The sequence below is a fragment of the Chiloscyllium punctatum genome, chromosome 19, assembly GCF_047496795.1.
Source record: "Chiloscyllium punctatum isolate Juve2018m chromosome 19, sChiPun1.3, whole genome shotgun sequence".
Lineage (NCBI taxonomy): Eukaryota > Metazoa > Chordata > Chondrichthyes > Orectolobiformes > Hemiscylliidae > Chiloscyllium > Chiloscyllium punctatum.
In genome coordinates this window covers 66,514,805-66,541,178 of record NC_092757.1, presented here as the reverse complement: position 1 = coordinate 66,541,178, position 26,374 = coordinate 66,514,805, and the positions used below count along the sequence as shown (strand labels likewise).

Genomic DNA, 26,374 nt, shown 5'->3' with positions numbered 1-26,374 from the left:
AAAAACTTTTTCTAATTTTTAAATAAATATTTTCTGCCATTTACTTTTTGCTATAAAAGGCCTGTGGACAAGGCACACTCCAATTTTAAGTCCTCTCTTAGTTTTTAATTCTAAACATAGAACAGGAACATTCCTTCTCTTCCAACAGTGTTAAGCAGACTTACACTGATTCCTCATGGGGACATTCTTGTACACTGCTGTGTGCTTCCTGTGTGGATCATGTGAGATTCTTCAATAATATCAATGGGAAAGGGAGGGCGGCTGTGCAGGGAGCAACTGGCTCTAATGTCTACGCCTGAGGGAAGTGAGCCATTTTCTCACAAGAGTCTCTACTGATTATTTTACCTTACCTAGTCATATTTTCTACTGCTGTGACAATGATAGGTAAATATAGAGTCATATCCCAAACAGATATGAAGATATTACAAATCTAATAACTATATTTTTGAGAATGGACACAAAAGCTTTTAAGTTGGTTGGCAGCATATCGTGTGCTTTTGGCAAATTCAACTCTGGACAATTCAGAAACTTAAATAAACACCAAATTAAATCACAGCCATTGTGAACTTCACATATTTCGCTGTTAAGATGGAGCATCAACAACAAAACCATCACATGCCAGCTACCCTGACCTCCTGTTTTGCCAAGGACAACATGGTCATCGGTATTCAAAGGGCAGATATCTATGTAATAGATATCATTGATTTATATTGCATTGTGATAATTTCTCATACAAAAGAAAACATTGACTGTCTCATGTTGCCAAAGTATAAAAAGGCACTACACAAGGTGAGTATCAGCCTACTATAACACTAAATTTAGAAAAGGACTTTGGACTTTGAACAGGTCACATGGTCAAAGTAGCCATATTTGGTACCTGCTTTTTAAAAATGGCATTAAAACTGATCTGAGACAGATATCACAAAGTGATGCCATCTGAAAGTAATTGAGCCAGCTGTAAGACAATAACGTAGCCAAAGTAGCAAACAATTTTGTCTTGAAAGTGGAAGAAGATGTCTTCCCTCATCCCAGCCTGTTTCAACTTTAAGTTTACTCCAATCTCTTGGCCATTCCATCAGAAAAAAGTTTCAAAGGTTACTGAGATTCCTATATTTTAACAAGACCTGTACTCTCACTGATCTAAGCATATATTGGCCTGCTTCAAAAGTCTGAAATTATTCTAGGTTATTGTTTTCTTTCCTTTCATATGCTTTTGGCCTTTGTGTATGCAAGACATTGTACTTTAAACCTCCATGTCATGTGTGATAATGAATAATCTTCTTTATATTTAAATTCATTCAAGCTTGCTGCTGGATTATTTCAATTTGGGAAAATTCCCTTTGAGGGTAAGAAAACATATGTCCCTTGTACATTAAAACACTGATGATGGATAATATGAAAATGCGTGAATTTTGTCTGCAACAGTAGTTTAAGTGTGACCAACTAGTGGTATGGAAACTGTGTGATTGAAATAGACATGAAAGAGAATTGTAATAATATCTATGTAATAATTACTGAAATTACATGCATATAGATTACATTTAATATGTTTCGATGTATATGTATGCACAGTAAAATATAAAAACAACAGTGATTTTATATGATGTCCTTAACATGGTTAAACATTCCAAAACAATTTATAGGAATGTAATCAAACATAAACAATAATATCAAACCAAGGAAAGCAATATCAAGAGAAATAAGCATCTTTATATTATTAGCATTTTTAAAGAAGAGGACCAAGTGAAAATGTTTGAAGAGGTGATTCCACACCTTAGGATGTAGAACAAAAACAGATATTGCTTGCGAAGCTCAGCAGGTCTGGTGTCATCTGCGGAGAGAAAGCAGAGTTAATGTTTTGGGTCCAAGTAATCCTTTTTCAGAACTGGTTATAAGACACAGACATAGCTGAAGATCTGGTTACTGATTATTTATCTGGTTGTTAGTGAAGGATGCTGGGATGCTCAAGGCCAGAATTGGAGGATCTCGTAATCAGTGGGTCACAGGAGTGGAAAAGCTTACCATGATAGAGTTTTTAATCTACAAATATTCAGGACCTGGAATGAGTCCATAAAGTAAATTACCTTCAAATAAACTGTGAGAAGTGTGCATGCATTGATGCAAAGTCAGGGGAAAAAAAGAGTTGGTAAAGATTTCATAATAAGGCTCCAAATAAATTAGAGGAGTCTGTAAAAAAATTGCTTGAAGCAATGGGATTGAAACATAAAATACAATAATTGCAGCCTGAAGGAGTTAGAGAAATTGAATGAATTGTCTCCTTGTTAATACAGGAAGATTAATGGTGTTAAAGAGACAATATAATCACTTCACACAACAATGATCACATGCTAGTATGCCAAAATCATCAAAGGCAGGAGGACCTGCTTACACATGGTACCTTATCATCTGAGATAGTCCCAAAATGCTTCACATGAATTACTTTAAAATGCAACCATGACAAATTTACATATGCATATCTTTTTCATCTGTAGTATTTACAATTTTTTATTTTCCCAAAGTATATTTCATTTTGGTCCATACATCTGGTAATACTGATTACCATATTGGCTCCCTTGATATGTTTGAACAAATGTGGAAGACATGAATAGCATTTTATAACTGTAGCAGTCTCCTTTTCTATTTCTATCAAGAGCAGTGATAGTTAATTAAGTACTGATTCTGTTATTTTCAGGAATATCTGGATACTTCTTTTGTAATTCCCTTAAGCACTGATAAATTATAATCACAATATATTGATATTAAATTTGTTATGAGTCTCAGGTCTGAAGTTAGTGCTGTCCAATGTTGACCAATGTTCCAACTTTGCCTGGGGGCGTATTTAGGCTATAACCAAGAAACATAATGTGGGCGTGCTATAGAACAGTTGTTAATTTTAATTTAATTATAGATTATAAATATTTTCCTTCCAATTTTATATTCTTACTAAGCTTTCATCATTCTGATAATGTTATACTTCCTTTTGTAAGTTATTTCATGTTATTATTATATACTAGTTATATCTGAGGAAATATCAGAAATGAGCACATCCAGGTCTACTGTATACATGGGAAAAATTGCTTTGGTCATGTTGCAAAACAACATCATAAATAAACATGGGCTTTGGTGACCTGGTGATGATTTTGCATGGATGAAAATGTAGCATACACCAAATCTACTTTTAAAATTCATTGTGCCGTTTCCAGTCAAATTTACTATTGTATCAAATATTCAAGCAAAACATAATAATAAATAAGCAAAATGAAAAATACCTTCACTAACTCCTAAATGCATTAATGAATAAATGGCCAATGCAAAGTATATTAATAAAATCATTGTAATTATTTGTCAAAGGAAGCCATTTGGCCTTTTGCCTTTCCCTTAAGCCATCCATTTTGCAGCCCTGTCCTACTATAATTTTATATTCTATCTGTATCTATATGATCAGATGCCCTTTTAACTGACCGTGCCTTTACAGACATTGTGCTAATTAAATGTTCGAATAATAGTTGCAGGGGAAAAAAAAACATCTTTTATCTCCTTTCTTCCACTGATAACAACATGATAAACTAAATGAAATAAATAAAGAACTTGTGTTTATAAAATGTCTTTCACAACCTCAGCATATGCTAAATCACTTTACAACCAATAAAGTACATTTGAAACGTCAGTATCATTGACTTATTGGAAACATAGCCAGTTTGCATACAGCAAGGTTCCAAGAATAAGTGACCCAATCATTTTTCATTGTACTGGCTGAGCGATAAATATCAATCAACAGAGCTCCTATCCTTTTGTTTATAAAGTGGCATAGGATTTCTTTCACCCATATGAGAGACCAGTCGGGGATCTTAGTTTAGTATATTTTCTGCAGGCATCACTGACAGTGTAACATGACATTAGCCCAACAGACATGGGCCATTGCAGACCAAGATTAGAATACAAGGCAAGAAGATCCCAGATTCCTGGTTGATTTCCTGATTTCATTGGGAAACTCCAGCTACACTATTACCAAACTGGGAAACAGAGAAATGAATCTGGGGTTCTACTCCTGAAGATCACTCACTGACTCTGAAACAAAGTGAAGATTGGAATAGCAAAATGTACTAATATGCTTTTTGAGGATACCTTTGGTACCCAGTCCAAGTTTTAGTGAGTATTGAAGGGATAATTAACTATGAGGAACAGCATTGGATGTCCACACATGGAACTTCCAGCCAGAGGCATCGAAGAATGTTAAAATTAGTTTGAGACTGTGACATCATTAACTCAAATATATTTACACTTGCCAAGAAGGCTGTCACACAGGACAGAGAAACAGAGCTCATGTTACAGCTAAGTATTGATAAATGAATAACTAATTTAACAAGAAATATGCTTGGATCAGGACTCCATTAAATTGAGGGTAAAATATCCAACATGAGAACATTGTTTGAAACCCATTTAGTTAGTAACTTAATCAAAGAAGTCAAAGTTTAACAAGAGTTTTTTTCAAAGATAATTGGGACTTACTAAATGAATTCCAATTTTCAGGTAATTGTTGGCACTGCACTGGTTGTCATTCATAAGTTAGCTTCACAATTAATATAAAATGTTGGGAATGATTTAAGATAAAGATCCTGACCAGAAAATCCACTGTAAAGGTTTTTGGTCTGAGTAGGAGAAACCTGATCGATGAGCACACCATTAACACCAGCTACCTTTCTGATAGACTGGTGTTGTACGCAGAGCCCTACTGGGTAAGAAACCTTTCTGATAGGCTGGTGTTGTACGCAGAGCCCTACTGGGTAAGAGACCATCTCAGGTGAGAGGTGCAAAGTCTTGGTATCAAGTTTAGAAAGGAATCCTAATTTTGAATAGGTTGCTTTCCTTACTGTAGTCCATGTTAGTGGAAAAGCCACAATTTAAATGCTAAATCTCCTGACACCTTCAGAACAGGGATGTATAGATTGTAGACGCTCATGATTTTGACTAGATGTCAGATTTGCGTTGTGGGAGAGCCATTGGTCATCGATGTTGCGAGGTGCAAACAGAAGATATTATAAAAGTCTTGCATTGATGCCATGCTTCTCATGACTACTGGACATCTCAAAGCACTTTACAGTCAATGAGGTAATTTTTGAAGTGGAATATGGGAAAGCTCAGCTTCCTATTTGTACTCAGCAAACAGCCACAAATTGCAATGTGATAATGACCAGATCATTGTTTTCATTATGTTTATTGTGGGATAAATATTGACCAGGTCACTTCAAGTAGCTCTCTGTTCTTCTTTGAAATAGTCTCATTGGCACTACATTCTTTAATGTTTTCATTTGGTGTATAGACCTCCAATTTCCATGCATGGTATCAACTTCCGAAACTTGAAATCAAAGTGTTGGCACATGCGCAGGATCTCGGAGCGGCTTTGAGAGAATGTTGGCCATGGGATCCTTAATATTCACCCACCCAAGCAGGTAGCTGGGGCCTAGGGGTACTGTCTGATCAGAAAGGTATCACTTTTGATAATACAGTATCCTTTTAGCACTGCACTGAAATATCAACTTGGGTTTTTGTGTGCCAGCCCTGGAGTAGGTCTTGAATTCAGATCCTTGTAAATCAGAGGTGGAAGTGCCACCAACAGGGCACCATTCAGTATCCAAGATATTCATCTCATTTCCTTGGTGTCATTATTTGCCTATATGTGGGCAGTTGTATTGTATTCCCATCTGGAAATTTGTATGCGTGACAATGCTGGACTCCAAATCTCCCGCACTCACGTTCATCACATGACCTCCCACTTCCAGGCAGGCTCCTCTGATTGTCTCATTTCAAGAGAGTGCTGTCCTACTCTAGTTTATTGAGCACCTTATAGTGGACACCAGGAGAAAGGTGGTCATGGTCTACTGGAGGAACAGGAGGGGAGAACGAGGTCAGGAAGAACAGCTATAGATGCTACAGGAGAGTGGAACAGGTTAAGGAGAGTCAGGAAGTGAGGCAGATTCACCACCCACTGCAGGTATAGGGCATCATTCCTCCCTTCATAAAGAACTCTCAAGCTATATCTCAGAACTCATGTAACCTTTCAGATCCTGAGCCATCTCAAAACCTTTTACTGTGTTAACCACTGTATTCCTTCAGAGGAAGCAGTTTTCAACTCAAAAATACTTCTTCACAGAAATTGTGTCTATTCAATGCTTTGAGTGGTAAACCAACAGGTTATTGGTTTAGCACCACAAGGCAATTTCAAACAATAGTACTCAACAAATGGCACCAAAATTGTCCACTAAGATAAGACTTAGAGCTATTAATGTCTTACTAACACTGTATCCATTTAGATCTGTTTTCACCCGTACAACAAAATAAACTTCCTTAATCAAAATTCTGGAGAATTCAGGAGAATCCTGGAGAGTTAGCAATCTTAAATGCTCCATGCTATGGCGTCACAAAAGGTCCATGAATAGAAAATACATAAAGTACCTTCCTGTGGCTAATTTGATCATTGGTGCAAACATAAACATAAGAGCTGAATTCCAGAAGCTAGGTGAGAGTGACTGCTCTTGACATCAAGGAAAGTTTGATTGAGTGTGGCATCAAGGAGAACTAGCAAAACAACAGTTAATGAGAATTGAGAGAAACCTCTCTCTGGTTAAAGTAATGCCTACTACAAAGGTAAATAGTTGTGCTTGTTGATAGCTAATCATTTCAATCCCATGACAACACAACCTGTAGGGTAGTGTTCTAAGCCCTACCATCTTCAGTTGTATCATCAATGTCCTTCCCACCATCATAAGGTCAGAAGGGGGGATGTCAGCACCATTCGCGACTCCTCAGATACAGAAACAGCAGTTACAAATCCAACAACATCTAGATTAGGTTCAGGCTTGTTTTGAAAGATAGCAAGTAATATTTGTGCTACACAAGTGACTGACAATGACTACCTACAGCAAGAGGGAATCTAACATCGCTCCTTGACCTTCTTCAACACAACCTCTACTGAATTCCCACTTTCAACATCCTGGGTGTGACATGAACCAAAAACTTAACTGGAGCCGCCACATAAAATTACGGTTACAAGAGCAGATGTGACGCTTAGAATTCTGTGGTGAGTAACTCACCTCCTGATTCTGTAAATCAACACTCAAGAAGCTTGACACCATCTAGGATAAAGCAGCCTGCATGACTGACAACTTAGGAATTCATTTCCTTCATCACCAGTGCACAGTGATGGAGATGTGTACTAACCACATGGTACAATGCAGATACTCACCAAAGCTCCTTCAACCACACTTTCTTATCCCACAAGCTCTACCTCTGAGAAGAGCAAGACAGCCAATATCTGTGAATAGATCAGAGTGGTGCAGGAAAAGCACAGCAGCTCAGGCAGCATCCGAGGAGCAGGAAACAACAGCCAAATATTCACAGCTACCTAATATCTGTGAATAGCTGAGCTGCAAGTTCCTCTCCAAGCCATATAGCATCTCTCCATTCCTTCACAGTCATTGAGTTCCAATACCGGAACTCCCTCCCTCAGAGCTCTGTATGTGTCCCTTTAGAGACTGCAGCAGTTCAAGGTGATGGCTTATCACCATCTTGAGTATATTCAGCATAGGTAACAAATGTTGACTTAGCTAACAATGCCCTCAACCCACAAAATAATTTCAAAATGTATAACTGAGGACTCCAAACCATTAAGTGCCAGGCTGGTACTTCCTTCTCCAAACCTGCTGCCATTAGTTGGATTTGTGTTAGAAACTCTTCATGTCATTTCTGCTATTTGCCAAATCAGTCAATCTTCTGGTCATTGACCAACTGAAACAGAGGAGAGCAACTTGCCTGTTGGGGGGAGCAGATTAATCACTTTCCATGTAGGAAGGAGGCATCAGTGCAGCATCTTCACATGGTTACAAATTTTCTTGAAGTGTAGGCCGTCATCAATGGCAGACCTCTGGGTATTTGAGCACCAGGGGATATATTAATATTAATATATGCTGATTAATAACCATCAACAAGCTGATGGTCTTGAGTGACAGGAACAGAATAATGAAAGTAAGTGTACCACATCTTGACAGAGCCACAATGACTTGGAATTCCAGTTGTCCAGTTGAAGGAGGAGATAAAAGGAATAGCTGATAGATAAAATAGGGTTTACATGATGCCTGTAGGTGGGAACTGGCAGCGTAGCAACTTTTGATTTCTCAATGAGATCCTCTTGACTGGACTCTGTGGTACTCTCTGTTGATTACCATCCACTTATGCGGGGGTGTTGGGATCTATTTTAGATTTATGTGGGCTAGTCATGCAGAATAATTACATTTTCTGTAAATCAGTCTGCTGTGCGTCATTGCTGTTTTGGAGAGGAGAACCTGCCACCAAGAATCTCCCAGCTAATTCCTTCTCCTCACAAGGCCAGAAAGGAGAGTATTGTGTAAACTGAAACTTTTGGTTTTGATAGCCTTAATCACGATGCTTCTGATGAGATGCAGAACTCAGCAGACCTGGCGGTATCCGTGGAGAGAAAACTCAAAACGTTAATGCTGCTTTCTCTTCCGGGCCTGCTGAGTTTCTCCAACAATTTCTGTTTTTGTTCGCTTCAGATCTTCAGCACATGCAGTTCTTTGTTTTTATCATATATTGATAAATTCCCCGCCGTAGCCAGCTTCCTAAATGTTAGAAACCGTGGGGCCTGAGAAATCTTGATCTATCTTTCTGTTCAGTTGTTTTTATTACCCTGCAGCCACCTCTGCATGATCCTCATGAATTCTATCGCCTGCTTCATCAAATTCTTTATATCTGATTCCCCCAAGGTGAATGTGGCTGAACTGAGTCCTATATCCTGATTAAATGACTCATCTGGTGACAGATACATCATCTCAGGGGACCCCTGCCCAAACAGAAAGAGAACAATTTGACCACATGTTAACAGCATGAAGAGATGAAATGCACAGTTTCATTTTCCATATGGTATATGTTTCCAAGACTGGAAAAACCCACGGCTAACATTTCAGGCTGAAAATCCTTCGTCTGAACTGAGGGAAGTTGGTGTAATAGGTTTAGAACCAATGACAGGGTGGGGGCAGGTCATGGTGTGGGGGAGGGTTACGTAGAATAAATGGGAAAGTCTATGATAGGATGGAAGATGGAAGACATTGAACAGCATTGCTTTGTGGAGTGCCAGCCCTGAACAAAGCAACAACTCAGAGCCGATTCATCTACAGTTGTCTATAGATCAGTAATTACATTGCATTATTGTCCAGGCCAGTTCCCAGTAGAATGCCCAACATCTGTCTTTCTTCCCTTCTCTTTTAAAACAAACTGCAGTTCCAAGTTCAATTCTTAACTTCAACTCCCAGTTCCAATCCAAAATAATGGAGAAATTAAAGATAAGTAGTGATGGTCTCTGCACAATTAAATTTGTGTTGTGTCAGATGGAGTGATAGGACCACAGAAAGAAAAGTTACTCCTTCCAGTTCATTTAGATCAGTTTTAAAGATTACAAAGTACATTCCATGTCAGGTATAGAGCCCACAAATAAAATATTTCAAATTAAAAATTACAGAAAGTGCAACAGATATAATGTAATACTCTGCACACTATGTTCCAATCTGAGATGTCCCAGTTTGTTTTCAATACCCTTGGTTCATAATGTAGAGCCCAATGTGTTCTGCTGTTTCCAGTCCCTTAGTGGACTAATGAATATTACTTTCCTCATTGCATTTGAGTTGTTGCTCCAAGGTTTAGCACGTTCCTCAGCACATCATCCTGGAAATGTGCCAGTCTGCAACACTTGGTCAAGGACAATTCTTGGCACTGGAAGACCAGCAGGTCTTTGGTAAAACAAAGAGCATTGCCCATCAACTTGATGGTTCTCCAGGTGCAGTCGACATATTTTTTGGTGTGCCCCCCTGGAGGCAACATGTAGAACATAGAGTCCTGAGTCATGAAGCTGCCTGGGATTAACCTTGGGAAAAACTGCTACATCTATGTCGATGTTTTCTTTACAAAGTCATCGACTTTGTAAAGAGATCGACAATATCTCGTGTGTCTATCTGACTTTTATTTCCCAGAAGTACACTTGATTCATAAAATGTGTCAAAACACATAAAACATTTTGAGTTCAATACTACAGAATCTTCTGTGCCTCTTTTACAATGCAACCGGCATAACTGGGCACACTTATAGCAAAATGGAGCATCTGCACAATAACACATGGATGACACATCACTATTATTCTTGCTGTGCATACTTACAGATGAATAATGAGCAGTGTGGTGAGTATGTGTGGAACTGCACACGACATAGTTCCAATATTCAGAAAGTGGAGGAAAGAATTGTAAGCAATGTAAAAAAAGAGTAAAATAAGCTCAAGAAATACAGAATCTTAATTGTTGTACTAAAACATGCTCAGTATTATACCGAAAGGAACCTGCCCTGTTTAAATCCCTCCAGCTTGTTTTGTTGCATTTTTCAGAAAGTGTGACCATACCATAAATGGAAGAATTTTAACTTTAGATACACTATCGAAAAAAAAGTGAATTACTGGACTCCATAGATTTGGTTTTTCCTCAGTTCAGGCAAACAAAAACACATTCAGATTGGCTAGAGAGTTAAATCTGAAAATAACCATTGCTGACAAATCCTGAAAGGACGTCAGATTGAGATTTCAATCTCTGTCTCCCATCAATAAGAAAGGAAATCCATTTAAACTCAGTCAGTATTCCTCCAGGCCGTACTGCATATACATTTTGCCAGCAGAATATACTGACAGGTATCAGTTGTAACAGAACCAAATGTCCTTTCTTACATTTCTTTTCACAAAGTCACATGATAAACATGGAGGTGATTGGGTTAACCATTCCAACCATCTCATCCTCCCCCCATTTGTTTCTCTTCATACTAAGGTGATCCACACATGGAAATGGACCGTGGAACAGAGTGTTGTTGTGGGGAAAATCACCAGCCTCTGAGTCAGAGTTGGGGTTCAACGACAGAGTTTATTGTACAAGGAAATATCAGAGCTCCAGGGAGAGAGAGATACCAAAAGCACAATGGTCAGCTGTGAACCTTCTCTCCACCTGGACCACGTGGCAAGATACTTTTATACATTTTGTAATATAATAGATTAGTGATGAGGTTATTGTCTTCGTAACCCAATTTGTTTATTGTAAACATTGCAGATTATTGATAGTTTCGGTGCAGTCATTGTCAGTTCCAGCGCAGCTTTTGCTAAATTCAGCACGATCATTGTCACTTGCAGCGCAGACATTGTCAGTTTCAATGTCTGCGTGGAAGTCCATTGCTGTAGTAATGGGCGCTAATTGCTCTTCCTGAGAAGGACAATTACTGCAGCCCTAGCTATTAGCACTTTGTATTGAGTCTGCATCAAACAGTTAGCATTTCTACCAAAAGTGTTGGCTGGACCCAGACACTTTGGCAGGCAGTGTACACTACTCATTGTGCATTCTCTCCCCCACCCACTTTGAATTAATCAACTAAGTTGTGAGTGCATTGAACAGGCATCCAGGTGGCCCCAGGCAGTGTCTGTGTTTGCTCTGCTGTCTCTCTCCATATTGTGGCCTGGCGGCCATCTTGTGTGTCAACTGGTCAACTGATGGCTCAGTGGCCATCTTGTGTGTCCATGTACCTAGTGTCACCCTGCCCTGTGTCATCTCCCACTTCACTGTTAAAGGCAGACATTCTAGAATGACAAAAATAAATTAGTAATAGAGGAATGTAGAAACCTTCTGGAGTAAGGGAGTAAGTGAAAGTTTGTCCTGTCCAAAGAAAGTGTTCCTAGTAAACAGGCTCAAGAAATGTGAGTGAACTGAACAGGTTCAGATACAGGATTGTCAGTAATTGGCTGTGAGCTGCAACTTCTAGATCCAGATCTGAGTTCTGGTTTAAATCTCTTGGTAGCACGGGTTAAAATCCATGTCTCGTAATTTCAATGTCTCATCTGATATAAGTTGAAGCATTAAGTGAACCCTTGGATAAAGGAAAACATTGCGTTTTCTCGGGGATCTTTCAATTTTGAGAAACACATCTTCGCTTTATTGGAGGCTTAAGGTTTTTTCGATTGACAACTTATGAAGTCATGAAACAGCATGGGATTTTACATCATTGTTCTTTAGTAGAACAGCACAGTGTTTGCTCTGCATCTAATTATGGTGTGTTTGATCCCGATAGTGGTTGATGCTGACAGGCGATATGGATTTGTAGTGGTGAGCTAGGTGCTTATATTTTAAGTTCACAAGTCTGGAATACTTCCACTGAAAGTTGTAAGGGACTGTGATCCCCTCTGCCAGATTTTATTTCCTATACTTTACCTATGCAGTGAACCATCATTGACCTGAAATGTTAACCTTGTTTCTCACTCTCCAGATTCTGCCTGACATGCTGAGAATTTTCCATAAGTTTCTCATTTTTCTTTCAGTCTTTCCCATCTAAAGCTGTGATAGCAGCTGTGTACCAGGGTGTTGCTGCTATGAATCCCAATCATAATTCAGTACCTTCCAGTGTCCATTGACTCCCTTATACCTACTATGAATTCACCACCTCAGACTAGTTAAGAGATTTTGTTAAAGTGGATTAAGAGAACAATTTTGGCTAGAACACCAATAGAAACACACTGCTCGCTTAAAAAAAACATGCAAACAGTTTAATGTCCCATTCAAAAGGCAACACCTTTCACAATGTTATGTAACCTTGATTTATAAGTTTATTTCTTGAAATCTTTGAACTTTGAACCTCATGACTCCAAGGTGGTTGTTTTACCAGTGGAACAAACTCAGAGATTCTAAGCCCTAGTGTTTGTATTCAGGAATTCATATGTGAATTCAGGGCGGTAAAGTGGAGAATGTTCATGATGTTTTGTCTCTGTGCATTCTTTCACACTTTATAACTAAGCTAAAGATGGCAAGTGGCAGCTTTTGAAAACTAAGTAACACTTTATTTTTCTTATGTTGTCAGACAGGCACTTAGTACTGGTGCAAACTTAGCAGGACTCCATTAGTGATGTTATGCAGACTTTTGGAACAAGTCCCTTCATACACCAGGGAGGTTGAGGCTAATTATAGCACAACCCCCAACTGACTCTAGCTAACTCAGCATAAACTAGAAAGGTTTTTTTTGGACTAGAGAGATGTTTTATTGTTTCAACAGGACTCGAGCGTTGGCTGCAATCCAAAGTAAATTTACCACGATTTACTAAAGGTGGTGGCCATAAGATTTATTTTCAGGGCACAGCTGAGTGTGTGAGACCCTCAAGTTTGAAGTAAGCCAGCCTTGTGAAGAATGCAATGCATAAGCAACTTTGGAGTTTCTGGGGATGTATTGCTTAGAGTTATCAGGCAGTATAGCTACCCATTACTGTAAACCTCTGGGGACTCAGGCAACATCACTTATGTTTAGAGAGGCTGGATATTATAAGTCATGTGTGACTTTATAATTCTATTTCAAGGAGGCTATTGTAGGTCATCACTGAGTGATTAATTGCAAAGATATAAAATAGACTTGATATGAAGGATTCCTTGCCATAAAATGGAAATTATTGATTTCCTCAGTTGGTGAAACTGTGTTGGGTCCAAGTTCCTATGTTTCTGTTTGATTGATATGCTGATGGGGTGAGATGAAGTTGAGTGGATCAAGTCATCTGTGAAAGCATAAACACTGGTACAAACCTGTTGAGTCAAAGGGCCTGTTACTGTGCTGTAAATGATGGATTAAGTTTGATTGATTCTTAGTAATCACTGTTTAGATGAGGCAATAAAAGATATCCCTTTGACAAGAGTTGGTCTTTCACAATTAAATCGTTCCACACTAGCCTTGCCTTAAATTTCTTTGCTGTTTAATGTTCAATCCAAGCGCAGATTGATGCTTGCATCTGTAACTGCTTTTTCCAGTTTATTCTTAGGGTATTGATTTGGAAAGACATCAAAAGTTATAACATTGTTAAAAACAAATCAGTGCTAGTTAGATAAAGCTTCTGAACTGGCCATCCATTTTCTGCTTCCAGAGGAGGTGAGAATAATAGTGAATGTGATGATCATCAAGCAGGGGTGCAAATATCAGATTCTTGCAGTCGAGATAAACATTACAAATTAAGTCCTCCCTTCTCAAACGTCAACCTCACCATCAGGTGACAAGAGCTAATGTGCATTCATTGGTATTGCATTAATAACACAGCTGGTGAGCATTGACTTCCATCTACCCTTAGCTTTCCAAATAATTTCTGCCCAGTTGCGATACTTAACCCTTACTCAACTGCCTACAGCAAGTACACATCTGGCATCTTGGACATTAGCCTCCAATCCAGGGTGAGTTACCTGCTGTTTCTGCCTCTTGTGAAACATTGTCATTGTCTTCACTTTTGCCATTGGCTGTGAATATTGTAAGTGCCAACTGTAGGAGGCTGTACAAAGAGGCCCAGACAGAATTCTGACAGAGGCAGAGCCAGTCTCCAAGATGGTGCTGCAGACATTCCAGTCGAAAGTGATCCAGAACTCAGGGAGGCTGAGACTGACAAAGAGGGGCCTTGGGAACTTTGCCTTTCAAAAATCAAGACCTCACTGTTCGACACTGTCTAGATGCTGCACTGTCTTTTCCAGACCTGCTGCTGTTCCACCTCTTCACCAAGGGATTTAGCATCAGGCAACATGGCCACTCACCTCTGGGAAAAGCAGCGTGGTCACTAGAGAGGGGCAGGCAACATGGTTGTGGTGAGGGAGCATGGAGATGGAACGAAAAAGGCTTTGCCTCACCCATGTTCCCAGTGCATTTTCCCCTCACCCACTGCTGGCTGGTGCAGGGCTCCACCCCAGATCCACACACACTCTCACCCTCCATTCCATCCCCCACCCCAATTCCCGCCATTCCTAATCTTTTTTCCATTCCCACCTGGGGCAGGAGTGGTGTTTGGAATGTCCTGTCCTGTTACAGGCATATAAAACTCAAAGCATTAAAAATTATAAGCATTTCCTCAAGATTTCTCAAAGAAGTGCCTTGAGGAAAATATACTGCAAACACGAGAGTAGAAAGTTAGTTCAATGTTTGACAAGATATGGATTACCCAAATCATGAGTATACACCCAGATGAAGGTTCAGATTTTGTGTGGCAAATATTCAAATAAATCATGACTAATTTGAAAATATACAAACTACTTCTTCTGTCTATCACTCACAATTTCAAGGTGCATTAAATTTTGACTTTTCCAAAAACTGTAATGCCTCCGTTGTACACAGTAAGTTTCACATAACCAGTAAAGAGAAATCAGATCTGGAGGGAGGCGCAGTCTGAGTGACCGGGTGTTCCTGGGATTTTTGAACATTGTGGGAATTAAGCAAGTAAAACTCTCTTTTCTATCTCTTCTTTAAAAGCTTAACGTATAATTAAAAAGTTAAAAGGCTGGTTAGCTGGTTAGTTGACTCAGCTGACAAAGGGACAGTTGTCAGTCAATCACTTGAAGCCTAAGTGTGGCTTCAATAGGCATTGATTACAATTAACTGGTAGGAGTCATCTCAGTCGACTCAGACCTATTTAGGAGAGTGTCCTTTGAAAACACATGATCAGTAAGGAGAGATCACATCCAGAGTGAGGCATAGGCTAAGTGAGTGATATTTTGGTGCAACAGGCAATTTGATGCAGAAGGAAAGAGGTGCTTTTTATTGGTTCATGGTTTGTAAGGCATTTTAACATCACAGAAAAGCAGTGTGTTGGTTGGTTTGAAATTTAAAAAAAAAGTATTTTTGTTTGGATGAAGGGATTAACTAACCAACAACAGGAGTAAGTGAAAGTCAGGACCAACATAATAAAGGTATATAACTAAGTAAAGTTGGGAGAGGGAAGTACAGTTAGCATAAAGGAAATAAGTTAACAATATTCTTACATCCGCATAATTGCTGTTTAGAAAAGAGAGTTACAAAGGAGCTTAAAAGAAGTCATAGCATCAGAGCTCACACTGGTGATATGCTCCTCCTGTGCTAAGTGATGAAACATGGAAATTCCAGTGTTCCTTGGGGAGCACATGTGAAGGAACTGGTGAACTGCATCTTGGAGCTGGACCTGCAGGTGAATTCATTGTGGAGCATTCACCGTACTGACCAAGTTGTGGATAGCACGTTCAGTGAAGCAGTCCTGCTGCAGGTACAGATTAAGTCAGACAGTACAGGTATGGGAAACCACCAGGCAGAGAAGGGGAAGGCAGGGAATGCAGAAGTCCTCTGTGGTCATCCCCTACTTTCTAACAGATATATCATTTTGGAAACTATTGGGGGATATACATGTGCAGAGGAAAGTGGTGGCAGCCAACTTCATGACAACATGGGTGAGTCTGCTGCACAAGAGGTCAGGAAAAAGAATGGCAAGGCTACAGTGGTGGGGGATTCAGTTGAAAGTAGAATGTACAGGTGTTTTAGTGGCTAAAAAAGACTCCAGGAAGGCATGTTGCCTCTGTGGTGCCAGGTCAAGGATGTTGCTGAGTGGCTGAAGGAGATTCTGAAGGGGGGAGGGTGAACAGACTGAGATAGTGATATATATTGGTATCAATGACATTGGTAGACAAAGGATGAGGCCCTGAAAGCAGAATATAGAGAGCTAGGAAGCAGATTAAAGAACAGGAATTATTTCTGGTGTCACATGTAGCTGAGTACAGGAATAAGATTAGGCCAGGTAAATGAGTAGCTGGAGAGGAGGTGTAGGAGGGAAGGCTTCAGATTTCTGGGATGTTGGAACCACTTTTGGGGGCAATGGGATTTTTACACGGTAGATAGGTTGAACCTGAATCAGAATGAGACCAATATCCATGCAGGAAGGTTTCCTCATGCTGTTGGGGAGGGCTTAAATTAACTTGGCAGGGATCCAGAGAGAAGGTTCAGCAGGGAGGGATGATTGGCCAAAATTAGAAATGATAGCAAATGAGTCAGGAAGGCACTGACATAATAGATCAGTAAAAGCACAAAAGAGTCTGGCCAGGTTGAATGCTGTGTATTTTCGTGCAAGGAGCCTGACAAACAAAGCAGATGAGTTGAGAGTGAACATGAAAACATAGGGATATGATTTCACTGCCATCATTGAGAGATGGTTGAGAGAGGGGCAGGATAGGCAACTCAATATTCCAGCATATAGGGTCTCCAGGTAAGAGAGGGGAGGAGGTGTTGCAATTTTGATAGGGAATCTGTAACAGCAGTAAAGAGATGACATCTTAGAAAGTTCCTCAAATGAATGTAAAAACCAAAAAGGAGCAATCACCTTGCTGGGAGTGTACTGTGGGGCCCCTAACAGTCTGAGAGAAGTAGAAAAGCAGATACATCAGCAAACTTCAGGAAGTGTATAAGAGATAGGGTAATGATAACAGAGGATTTCAACTTCCCCAATAGATTGAGGGAACAGAATTCTTAAAATACATCCAGGAGATCTTTATTAAGCCAGTATTTGCAAGACAGGGGATGGCCCTGAACTTTATTTTCAATAATAAAGTGGGGCGAGTGGTTGAAATATCAATGGGGGGGGCAGTTTGCAAACAGCAACTATAACTCTGTTAGAGTCAGGATTGTTGTGGAAAAGTACAAGGATGGATCTGATTTTAAATTTCTCAACTGGGGGAAGGCATCTTAATAAGATCAGACATGATTTGGCCAGAGTGGACTGGAAGCAGATACTTACAGGTAAACCTATCTCAGAAAATGGGGATGCACTTAAGAAGGAAGTACAGAGGGTACAGGATCAACCATGCTTCAATAACGAAAAAGGGAAGGACCATCAAATCCTGTGACTATTGGATATCGAGTGATCTATAGCAATGGATTTAAGAGGAAAAGGATGGGCTCAAAACAGCAGTCCTAGAGGAGTATTTAATGTGCGTGAGGGAACTTTAAAAGGGCGATTAGGAAACCTAAGAGTGGATATGAAAGAATACTGGCAGGTAAACTAAAGGAAAATCTAAGTTGCTATACAGGTACATGAAGGGTAAAAGAACAACGAGTGAAAGAATAAGGTCCATTATGGACCAATTTGTATGTGGAGGCAGAGGATGTTGGTAGGGTTCGAAATGAATACTTTGAGTCAGTGTTTACTTGTGGGAGGGATGGTATGGTTGTACAGTTAAAAGTTGTGTACATTTACAGAAATTAGCATTGACAGCGAGGAGATTGAGTGGTCTGGCAGTTTTAAAAATTGATAAATTCCCAGAGACGGGATCAAATATAGCTCTGGCTGCTGAGTGAGGCAAAGGAGAAAATAGCAGGGGTGCTGACAATCACTTTCAATTCTTCCCTGGTCACCGGAAAGGTACCAGAATACTGGAGGACAGCCAATGTGGTGCAGTTATTAATGAAGGGAGCAAGACTAGGAAGTTACAGATCAGTCAATCTAACTTCAATGGTGGGGAGTCTATTGAAAGCAAAGCTGAAGGACAGACTTAATCTGCATTTGGAGAGGAAAGGATTAATCAAGAGATTAGTCAGACTGGTTTTGTTAAGGGGAGACCATGTCCGACCAACCTGATTGAATTTTTCGAAGACGTAACCAGGTGTGTAGATGAGGGCAATGCTTTTGATGTAGTCTACTCAGACTGCAGCAAGACGAGAACATAGAACATAGAAGCGCAGAACAGGCCTTTGGCTGTCGATGTTGTGCCGACCTGTGAACTAATCTAAGCCCATCCACCTCCACTATCCCATCATCATCCATATGCTTATCCAAGGACTAGTTAAATGCCCCTCATGTGGCTGAGTTAACTACATTGGAAGGCAGGACATTCCACGCCCTTACCACTCTGAGTAAGGAACCTGCCTCTGACATCTGTCTTCAATCTATCACCCCTCCATTAGCAGCTATGCCCCCTTGTACAAGCAGATGTCATCATTCCATGAAAAAGGCTCTCACTGTCCACCCTATCTAATCCTCTAATCATCTTGTATGCCTCTATTAAATCCCCTCTTAGCCTTCCTCTCTCCCATGGAAACAGACCCCAAGTCCCTCAGCCTTTCCTCATAAGACCTTTGTTCCAGACCAGGCAGCATCCTGGTAAATCTCCTCTGCACCTTTTCCAATGTTTCCAAATCCTTCCGTAATGGGGTAACCAGAACTGCACACAAAACTCCAAGTGTGGCTGCACTAGCATTTTGTACAGTTGCAGCATAACGTCATGGCTCTGGAACTCAATCCCTCTAACAATAAAACCTACACACAATATGCCTTCTTAACAGCACTATCAACCTAGGTGGCAACTTTCAGGGATCAATAGACACCACATAGACACTACCACACTACCAAGAATCTTTCCATTGACCCAATATTCTGTCTTCCTGTTATTCTTCCCAAAGTGAATCACCTCGCGTTTAGTTGCATTGAACTCCATTTGCCACCTTTCAGCCCAGTTCTGCAGTTTATCCAAGTCTCCCTGCAACCTACAACACTCTTCCACACTGTCCACCATTCCACTAACTTTAGTATCATCTGCAAACTTACTAATTCATTTACCTATGCCTGCGTCCAAGTCGTTTGTAAAAATGACAAACATCAATGGTCTCAAAACAGATCTTTGTGGCACACCACTAGTAACTGGACTCCAGGCTGAATATTTTCCATTAACCACCACTCACTGCCTTCTTATAGAAAGCCAGTTTCTAATCCAAACTGCTAAATCACCTTCAATCCCATGTCTCTTAATTTTCTCCAATAGCCGGCCATGTGGAACCTTATCAAAGGCTTTGCTGAAGTCCATATACACCATGTCAATTGCCCTACCCTCATCCACAAGCTTGGTCACCTTCTCAAAAACTATGATTGTGAGATATGACCTGGCCTTGACGAATTCATGTCGACTATTTCCAATCACATTGTTACTTGCTAGATGATTATAAATCCTATCTCTTATAATCCTTTCTAAAACCTTTCATACAACAGACCTAAGTCTCATTGGTCTATAATTACCTGGGTAACCTCTACTGCCTTTCTTGAACAAGGGCACAACTTCTGCAATCCTCAAGTCTCCTGGTACTAAACCTGTAGACAATGACAATTCAAAGATAAAGGCCAAAGGCTCTGCCATCTCCTCCCAAGCTTCCAAGAGAAATCTCTGAAAAATTCCATCTAGCCCAGGGGACTTATCTACTTTCATACCTTCTAGAATTGATAACACCTCCTCCTTACTAACCTCAATCCTTTCAAGTCTAATAGCTTGTATCTCAGTCTTCTCTACAATATTCCCATTTTCCGGAGGGAAAACAGATGAGAAATATTCATTTAGCACCTCTCCAATCTCCACAGGATCCACACACAACTTCCCATTACTGTTTTTGACAGGCCCTATTCCTACCCTAGTCATCCTTTTATTCCTCCCATACCTATAGAAAGCTTTAGGGTTCTCCTTTATTCTACCTGCTAAAGAGTGCTCGTGTGCCCTCCTTGCTCTTCTTAACTCTCTTTCTTTAAATCCTTCCTAGTTACTCTGTACTTCTCCATCGCCTCATCTGAACCATCTCTCCTCAATGTCACAGATGCCTCCCTCTTCTGCTTAACAAGAGGTTCCCATACCTTATCACTTCCTCCCCGCTTGACAGGGACATACCTATCAAAGACAAGCAATATCTTCCTTAAACCGCCTCCACGTTTTAATTGTCCCCATCCCCTGCATTTTGCTGCCCCATTCTATGCCTCCTAAGTCTTGCCTAATTGCATTATAATTGCCCTCCCCGCATCTATAACTCTTGCCCCGTGGCATGTACCTATCCCTTTCCATCGTTAAACTAAATGTAACTGAATTATGGTCACTCTCTCCAAAGTGCTCACCTACCACCAAATCAAACACCTGGCCTGGTTCATTACCAAGTACCAGATCCAGTGTGGCCTCCCCTCTTGTCGGCCCTTCGATATACTGTGTCAGGAAACCCTCCTGCACACATTGGACAAAAACTGATACGTCTAACATACTAGAGTTATAGCATTTCCAGTCAATGTTGGGGAAGTTAAAGCTCCCATAATGACCACCCTGTTCCTTTCACTCCTGCCCAGAATCGATTTGCCAATCCTCTCTTCTACCTCCCTGGAATTTTGCGCAGGCCTATATAAAAAAAATCCCAGCAGTGTGACCTCTCCCTCTCCTGTTTCTAACCTCAGCCCATACCACCTCAGTAGATAAGTCCTTGTAAAAAGTTCTTTCAGCCACTGTTATACTGTCTTTGACTAACAAAGTCACCTCCCCCCCCATTTTTACCACCTTTCCCAATCTTAATGAAAGATCTAACCCCTGGAACCTGCAAAATCCCTTGCTCTATCCATGTCTCAGAAATAGCTACAACATCGAAGTCCCAGGTACCTGTCCATGCTGCAAGCTCACCTACCTTACTCTAGATACTCCTGGCGTTGAAGTAGACACACTTCAAACCAGCTTGCTGTCTGCCAGCACATTCCTGTGACTGTCAAATCCTGTCCATGTCCTCCCGACTCTCGTCCTCTTGTGCACTGGAACTCCAACACAAGTTCCCATCCCCTTGCTGAGCTAGTTTAAACCCACCTGAACAGCACAAGCAAATTTCCCACCCAGGATATCAGTACCTCTCTGGTTCAAATGAAGATCGTCCTGTTTGTAGAGGTCCCACTTTCCCCAGAATGAGCCCCAATTATCCATAAAGCAGAAACCCTCCCTCCTGCACTATCCAACAGTCATGTGTTCATGTGATATCTCTCCCTGTTCTTCGCCTTGTTATTCTTACCTTTTTGATATGGTCCAGCATGGAAGATTCACGGCAAAGGTTAGAACCCATGGGATCCAAGGGAATTTGGCAAACAGGATCCACAACTGGTAGGAAGCAAAGAGTGATGGTTGAGAAGTGTTTTTCCAACTGGAAGTATATGTCAAACTCTAACTCTAATCCTAACCCACAGAGATCAGTGTTTGTGGTTTATGTAAATGAGTTAGACATAAATGTAGGAACGTTGATCAGTAAGTTTGTAAATTATATTAAAAATTGGTGTGGTGGTAAATAGTGAGAATTATAGCCTTAGATTACAAGAGGATTTGATGGACTGGCCAGGTGGACTGATCAGTGGCAAATGAAAGTAAATCCAGATAAATGTGAAGTGATGCAGGACAAACCAGGCAAGGGAATACATGGTGAATGGTAGATCTTGGAAAGCAGAAGGTCGTTTAGTATGTGTGTGCACAAGTCCCTTCAGGTATTAGGACAGATGATGAAGTGATTAAGAAGGCATATGAAATACCTGCTTTCATTTGTCAAGGTATAGAGATTAAGAGCAGGGTGGTTGTGCTGGAACTGTATAAAACATTGGTGAGGTCACAGCTGGAGTATTGAGTGCAGTTCTGGAATCCACATTATAGGAGGGATGTAATAGCTCTGGAGAGGGTGCAGAGGAGATTTACCAGGATGTCACCTGAGTTGGAGAATTTCAGTTATGAAGAAAGAGTTGTTTTCCTTAGAGCAGGAGAGATTAAGAAAGGTCATGACTGAAATGTATAAAAGTATGAGGGAAGTAGATAAAGAGCCAAGAAGAAACGTATCCCCTTGATGGAGGGATCAATGACCGGGGTGGGGGGTCATAAGTTTAAGCTAAGGGGCAGAATATTTAAAGAGGATGTGAGGAAAAACATTTTCAGGTGGTGGGAATCTGGAACTCGCTGCCTATAAGAGGGGTAGAGATGAAATCCTTATGACATTTAAGAACTTTTTAGCATTTGTGATGCCAGGAAGTGGGATTAGAATAGTTAGATGGTTGTTTTTGACAGGTATGGATGCAGTGGGTCAAAGGGCCTTTTTCTGTGCTGTATGCATCTACTCTATAAATAGTAAACATTTATTGTAGCCGGTCACATGCAGAATACTAATTTTCGTGAAACAATGGAGAGATAATGGTTGCTGAGCAGTTGTATACTCACAAGAAGTCAATGCTTTCATAATAGGGTGGGGAAAATTAGCAAAGGTAAATAGCACTCCATCATAACTGAAAGGGTAAAAGCATCATCTGGTAACATTGTCATCTAGGTCAGGAGGTCCCCGTTCCATCCTGGTCTGCCTTGGGGCAGCAATTGGATTGTAACAATTGGAGTCAGTACCACAACGTAAGGGAAGAGAAACATCAGCCAGAGTTCTCAATCCTGATCACCTTCTAGCAAATCTTGTTGTAAACTGCAAATTTGTGATGACAGGCAGGAACCTTGGTTCAATACCCAATTGATCAAATATTCTGTTGGTCTGCACTGTGTAAGTTGGCAACTTGGGCAAACCAGTGGAAAGTTGTAATGCCCATGGAACTGCCTTCAAAGCATGAGAGAATTGGAAAAATGAAGAGTAAATAGTCCATAAGAAACACTTCTTTAACATGTATGAGGCGAAAACCAAATTAATTTGTTGACAGACTTTGTTTCAGTTGTTTTTTTTTAATCTTGCAGTTTCCTCTATTAATACTTCCCATTCACTTTAAATAGAAAAGCAAAACATTCAGTTTCAGAAATGGAGCAATAAAGTGACATGATGCTGTGTGATGTGTTTGCTAAACACCATATAAGTGAGCGCTTAATCTTGGATGTGACCCAGCTCAAGCACTGAATGTGCGTTAGACAGTTCCCCATGGAGGAAGGGGAAATAGCAGCATATTCAGAGTCCTTAGAGCAGTGCTGTTTGGAAAGACGGTGTGATGAGGAGAAATTGCTGCTTGACAATTTCAGCAGGACCAAAAACGACTAAGAAAATAGAAATGCCGCTAGTTTGTAGATGATGCTTTTCCAGCAGATAGCAACAGATAATCTCATGGTGTGTCTTCAGTGACTCCTCTGAACAGCATGAATTAAATATGTCACTTCAGCTCACTCCTACTTGACAACTAAAATTAGTGAAGGCAGGAATTTAACACTGCAGATCTTTTTAGTGTGCGCGCAGTCTGCAACCAAATGAGGTTATCTTCACTGCTTAGGTTCACTGACCCTAAAAAAAACTTCCTAAGACTTGAAAACAAAACCTGTTAGACTGTTCCTTCTTTTAGATGCAATATTGAGGCCAATTTTAAAACCCAAGGGGGTATTGGACAGACAAGGGAGAGGGGTCTATGTTAGACAACATTGCTCTAATTTTGAGGCCAATGGAATTTTAATTTGCATGTCTGCCTGTGGGTAGCTGCCTGTTGGATAGGAGAGGGAGAATGTTGGAAGCTGCAAACAAACACAAATGGAAGAAGTGAGGAATGGGGAGTCAGGAAAAAGGAAGCCATATCTTTGAGAGGTGTGGAGGAGCAATTCTGTACTGTCCAGCACTTAACAGAGCACTCCTTAGTTTCAAGACCCACTTCAACTCAACTGATCTCACTGCTGAGAAAATTGAGAAATATATTTAATCCCCCTTTGACATCTTAAGACTCCAAACTGCACAAATTCAGACTCCTGTCCCCTGACCTGTTTTAGGCCTGCAAGATAAAAATTAAAACAGTGCAAAAATGCAGTGTTACTATCACCTCCTAACTCACTTGTTGTGAACGGCCCACATTACATATCTTATGATCAAAAGCAGCTTTTTTTTTTAAAACTGGGGAGAGAAATTGGTTGGTGGATGGGCAGACAAGTTGCCATACCAGGCTGCTGTGCACCTGGATAGAATGCTTTCTGTGGTGAATCTGTAAAAGTTGGTGAGGGTCCTTATGGGACATGCTGAATTTCCTAAGCCACCTGAGGAAGAAGAGATATTGTTGTGACTTCTTGACCGTTGCATCTACATGGGAAATCCAAGAAAGATTGTTGGTTATCATCACTAACACTCTCAGACCACTCAACCTTCGCTCCATTGATGTAGATGGGGGTGTGTCCTTCTTCTTTCTCCCTGAAGTTAATGATCAATTCTTTAGTTTTGCTGGCATTGAGGCATCAGATTTTATGAAGAGCGAAGCTCTGAAACTAGTGAGGAAAGTATTGGAGAAGTTGAGTTTAGGAGAGCAAGTATATGAGGTGTTGTATGAGGAAATTATTCTGAAAGAGTTAATGCTAAATTAACATCCACAAATTCAGGACATGGTCAAGAGGAAATTGCCTGACTTAGAGTCCAAGATTCTGAATTGGAAGTAATTACCCAATACAACAGAGCAGTCATCTTGTCGGAAAGATGTTAATGATATTAAAGGTCTTGCGCTGAGGGTATGAGGCAGGGACGAGTTCCTTAGCAAAGGAAATTTGGGAGACGAAGGGTCCTCTAGGGGAAGCAATGGGCCAATTGCCTGCTTCAGCAGGAACAACGTCTTCCCTGAAGGACATCCAAGAGACAAAGGTTCCTGCAGTGGGGAGAGACCTTACAGACCTCACAGGGTCACGAACAAAATCAAAGTCAACAGTCTTCAAACCAAAGAACTACCAATCTTCCAAATCCCAAGATGCTGCATTTTACAATTTGAAAAGCCAGAAGTTTGGGTGGGAGGAAATGTGAGAAGGGATAGTACTAAATGTAATCATTTACTCGAATGTACAAATGTTGATGGTAGGGAAACACGGTGGGGAGTGACATTGTACAAGCCAATAATTCAAAAGTGGTAATGCCCCATTCAATCTGAAGATGTCATAAGGACAGATGAGGAACGACAGAACAATTCTGGATTTTGAACAAGAGAAGCCTACTCTCTTGCTTTCCTTATAGTCTTTGTAACAATATTAATCACACCAATACAACTTGTACTTAATTTTATCATGCATTAATCTACACCTTCAGTTTCAGATATTTAAAACAACAGTCTCTTCTTGATAGATTTCTTAATGCATTGCTCCAACACACTAAACAAAACAAGACCTTAGAGATCCCAAACTAACAGGGGGATGTGGTAGCAGGCCAACCTCACTTTGACCAAATCTCCAGCTAGCTCATGAAGTGGTCATTTGAAGGTTTTTTTAAAAAAATACTTTTCATAAAATGTCTATACATTTAGTCACTGAAGCAGTTCTGTTCTGTCCAGCAGCATATGAAGAAACAAACATTGGAGTTTAACGCTATCCAGCAAACAAACCAAAGGCATTTCTTACCTGCACAAGATTATATTTACACATGTTTGAGGCACTGGAGGGGTCCAATAACTGAACAGACCCCTATTTAGACCTTAGACGGTGGTCTTTACCCACTGCGCCTTGACAGCAGCTACACATTGCTTGGCTGTTGGTGAAAAGGGTATTACCCGTGAGAATGCTTTTGTACACTGGCACTCTCTGCCCACTGCACAGTACTGCCAAAATGGCTGGAAGTGGGTAGGTACTGTCACACATCTCCATCTGGAATGTGCCTTAGCACAGGAAGTCTGCAGAGAGATGCAGTGGTTCTTGTTGAGGTTTGTCCCGAACAGCTCCGTGATGCAGGACTCTGTGATGCTCTACGGTCCTCACCTCGGGATGCCCACCAAGACAAACATCAGCTGCAGCTGGAG

At 40.5% G+C, this 26,374-nt stretch overlaps 1 long non-coding RNA gene across 1 annotated transcript; it reads right to left on the bottom strand.

The window, feature by feature from the left end:
* Nucleotides 1-1,583: 1,583 nt before the first annotated feature.
* LOC140491423 (uncharacterized) lies at nt 1,584-26,373 on the bottom strand. The gene is made up of 3 exons (XR_011963308.1): nt 25,980-26,373; nt 21,685-21,770; nt 1,584-1,831 (listed from the first exon to the last, which is right to left on the bottom strand). It is a non-coding gene; the product is annotated as an uncharacterized lncRNA (long non-coding RNA).
* Between the last annotated feature and the right edge of the window lies 1 nt (nt 26,374).